The sequence below is a fragment of the Cyprinus carpio genome, chromosome B1, assembly GCF_018340385.1.
Source record: "Cyprinus carpio isolate SPL01 chromosome B1, ASM1834038v1, whole genome shotgun sequence".
In the NCBI taxonomy this organism is placed as follows: Eukaryota; Metazoa; Chordata; class Actinopteri; order Cypriniformes; family Cyprinidae; genus Cyprinus; species Cyprinus carpio.
In genome coordinates, this window is record NC_056597.1 from 33,009,869 (window position 1) to 33,014,233 (window position 4,365).

Consider the following 4,365-nt stretch of genomic DNA (forward strand, 5'->3'; position numbering starts at 1 on the left):
TTATTATTATTTATTATTATCTAAATAAATAAACTTTCAAAGTTTTTTTCAACTTTTACAACTTCTTTAAGCTTTCAGGCTACACTCTAAAAAATGCTAGGTTAAATATAACCCAACGCTGGGTTAAAAAAGGGACCACCCCAGCAGTTGGGTTGTTTTTGACCCAGCGGTTGGGTTATTTTGACCAGAGGTGGGTAGTCCAGGGGTCAGAAAGTAAAAGTCCTGCCATATTTTTGCTCCATCCATGAACTCAAGCAGCTGATTTCACCAGAGGAGGAACCAAGTCATTCCTTTCAAGTCACAAACAAGTCTCAAGTTAAATCCCAAGTCCTCAAAGAGTTAAAGTTAATGAGATAAATAAGTGATTAATTAAATGATGATTGTGCATTAATGACTGAACACCATGCTAAAATGCTTAAAATGATGCCACCATCATGGAGATCAGTGTTTGATTTAGTTGTGCTCTTGACCCTTGACTTGTTGCGCTAGATCTCTCTCTGTAAAAATGCATGTGGTGTTTTACAATGAGATATTTGCTGTTTATATGTGATGAAACAAGCCTCATGAAATGGCCTGATTTCATTTAAAATAACTTGCTTCCATTTACATGTTCAGGTTTTGCATTAAGAACTATGTGAAACTACAGAACACTGTTGTTCTAAAATATATAGTAAATATATATATGTGCAAAAAAGTGTGTGTGTACATATAATACACCAAAAAAAAAAATTCTATACTATTTAGACACAGAGAGACATCAAGAACCAGTATACCAATCTCAACAATGGTGACAATCAACAAAATGCTTCATGATGCAATGAATGCTGGGTAACACCATAGTAAAAAACTCCCATCATGCACTGCAGTATGAAAAATTATTGTCACCCACTGTTGAGGATAGTATGATACATGTTCATGGCTAAATCCTGAGTTGACTTATTCATATTGACACATTAAGGTGACATTTGTTTAATATTTTTTTTTTTTTTTTGTAGTTATACAGTACTGAACAATAAAACCAAAGAGAGAGACCGCTTTACGATGTTTATTTACCATGAGTTTTTAGCAGAAATCACAAGTTACTCTGCTACTTCAAGCTTTTGATTCCAGCAATGCACAAATGTTTGCTGTGAAACAATATTGCAAATTGCTTAGAAACCACTAACTACTTTGAGTTATTAAAAGGGGTCAAAGAGACTAATTAAAGCAAACCTTGCTTGACCACAGTTATGGGGTGGCATCTTATGCAAACCTGTGTGCTTTTTTGAAAAAAAGAAATAAAATCAGTATATTTCATCCAAGGCTGTGCCTGGAGTCAGTTGTAGTTCTTGTGTTTTTCTTTTCTTCAGTGAGTATGTTGATTGTTAACAGCAGGTGTTCATCACTAATGCACAATCTTTCATTTAATTAGTCACTTAATTATCTCATTAACTTTAACTCTTTGAGGACTTGGGATCTGACTCGAGACTCGTTTGTGATGTGAAAGGATGACTTGGTTCTCCTGTGGTTAAAACAGCTTGCTGTGAGTTCATGGGTGGAATAAACATATTGGCATGGGACTTTACTTTTCTGACCCCTGGACTTTATACCTCTGCCAACTGCTGAGTCAAAAACAACCAACCTGTTGGGTTGGTCCCCTTTTTAACCCCGCGTTGGGTTTTATTTAACCCAGCATTTTTTTAGAGTGTAGGCTTCCTCAGCCAACCTAAATTTGTCTCGACAAACTTTTTTTTGTCTAGTTAATAATGCAATAAATGTCACAGTTTGGCACCTAGTAGGTTTTTTGACATCAAAATTATTCTCCAAACTAAAGAATGACGTACTTTCTGAGCAGGACGAATCCCTCCTTGTGCTCCGGATCAACGATATCTGTCAGATTATCATCATTCATGTCCATCTGACCGGTCAGAGACACTCCAAACTGCTGCAGACCGGGCAGAACTGACTGCACTGAGATCCGCTAAACACAAACACACACACATATATATAGAGAGAGAGCATTCAGACTTAATCCCAAAGTATATTTCAGTTTATACAAGTATGTATGCACACAGTGCATGTTACATATATTCCATCAAATAGCGTAGTACATTGCATGGCCCAGTTTTTTTTAACCACATTTTTCTCTTTACACTTAGTTCACATATGCATCTTGAATGTTGGGCTAATAGTTTGTCCACAAGGTGGCAACCCTGTTGAAAAAAATCCAACATATGCTGGTTAGGTATGTTAGTGAAGCCTGGCTGGCTGGTTTGAGGTGGTCATGTGCTGGTCCTAAGCTGGTCCAAAACCAACTAGCACCTGCTCAGGACCAGCTTAGGGACCAGCACAATGACCAGCTTAAACCAGCTCAAACCAGCAGCCATGCTTTTAAAAATACCTAGCAAGCCATATGCTGGTTTTTCAACGGGGAACACGACCCATGTCATTGTTTCACAGTCCAAAAAGAAACAGAAGAGATGCAACAAAAACAGACAGTCATGTTGACAAGCACTTGTGTGAGGCAGTTCAGAAGTTCACACAACTCTAGTTTAACAGAGTGCAAAGATATTTTTATTGCTCATAACTTCTGGAGATAATTAATGCAGACGCTGGACAAAGATGAAGCTTTTTTGTATGCTTGTGTGAACCGCCTGTGTCCATGCATGCTTATCAAATTGTCGAGTTTGCTTTCAAAGGCTGCGTATTCAGTTATACAATTTTTTTCCCCTTTTATTCATCTGATTGTGTTTTGGTTCCTTGACACCCGCTGCCTTCTGGCCTGCTTAGTTGGGGTCTGAAAGACACTTAACTTTGTTGAAAAAATGATTAATATGAACTAGGAACTGAACTAAGCTGGATGATGATACTGTCATCTTCTGTAGAAACTGCTTTACAGCTGAGTCACATCTTGCCAGAGGTGGATAGGTCCAGGGGTCAGAAAGTAAAAGTCCTGCCATATGTTTATTCCACCCATGAACTCAGCAGCTGATTTCACCAGAGGTAGGGGAATCAAGTCATTCCTTCCAAGTCACAACAAGTCTCAAGTTAAATCCCAAGTCCTCAAAGAGTTAAAGTTAATGAGATAATAAACTGACTAATTAAATGATAATTGTGCATTAGTGATGAACACCTGCTGTTATTGTAAATTAACAGAGGATCAGGTGTGTAATGTTTTATTGGTTAAAAATGATGCCCACCATCATTGAGATCAGTGTTTTGACTTAGTTGTGCTTTTTGACCCTTGACTTGTTTGTGCTAGACCTCACTCTATAGCTTGTATGGGGTGTTGTAGAAAAAGAGCGATCAGTGAGCTACAATAAAACACATTGTCACCAATGAGCTGGTGTGATTATGTTCAAAATAATGTTAGTTTGTTTCATAAGTTTAGATTTTGAATAGTCATCCCAGAGAAACTACAGCACGCAAAAAAAAGTACTGTCTTTAATATTTACAGAGAATGAATTTTTAAATCTGTGCAACACATGACTCCAGTGGTTTTAGACACACACGGATATTCAAGAACAAGCATATTAATCTCTACAATGGTGACAATCATCAAAATGCTTCTTTTTGCAATACATGAAAAAACTCCCATAATGCACTGAAGTATGAATAATTATTTTCACCACTGTTGAGGATCACATGATAAATGTTCATTGCTAAGATGCCTAAGCAGGATTTTTTTTTCTCTTAATATTGAAATATTATAGTGGTAATGTATACTGAAATATCACTCTTTTTTGAAAAATAATAAAGAAATTCAAATCAAGATCATACAATCATTCAAAAATGCAAGACGTCGGCATACCTGCTAGTTCAAGATTTGCTTCAGCATTGCACAAATGTTTGCTGTGAAACAGTAATGCACTTGCTTAGAAGCAGATTTACCTAAAAAAAAAAAAAAAAACTGTTAAAAAGGCTCAAGAGCCCAACTGAAGGCAAATACTGACCACAATTATGGCGGCAAAGTTTTTTTTTTTTTTTTTTTTTTTCTTCTTCCATTGATTTTCATCCAAGGCTGTGCTTAAAGTCAGTTGTAGTTTCTTGTGTTTCTCTTTCTTCAGTGATGTTGATTGTTAAAAGTAGGTGTTCATCACTAATGCACAATCTTCATTTAATTAGTCAGTTAATTATCTCATTAACTTTAACTCTTTGAGGACTTGGGATTTGACACGGAGACTTGTTTGTGACTTGGAAGAATGACTTGATTCCTCCTCTGGTGAAATCAGCTGCTGAGTTCATGGGTGGAAAAAAACATGTGGCAGGACTTTACTTTCTGACCCCTGGACTATCCACCTCTGCATCTTGCAACATAGACACTGGTATTAAACTGAACTGAATCAACACTGCACTGACTCAAGCTGAAAAATGACTTCCACCCCC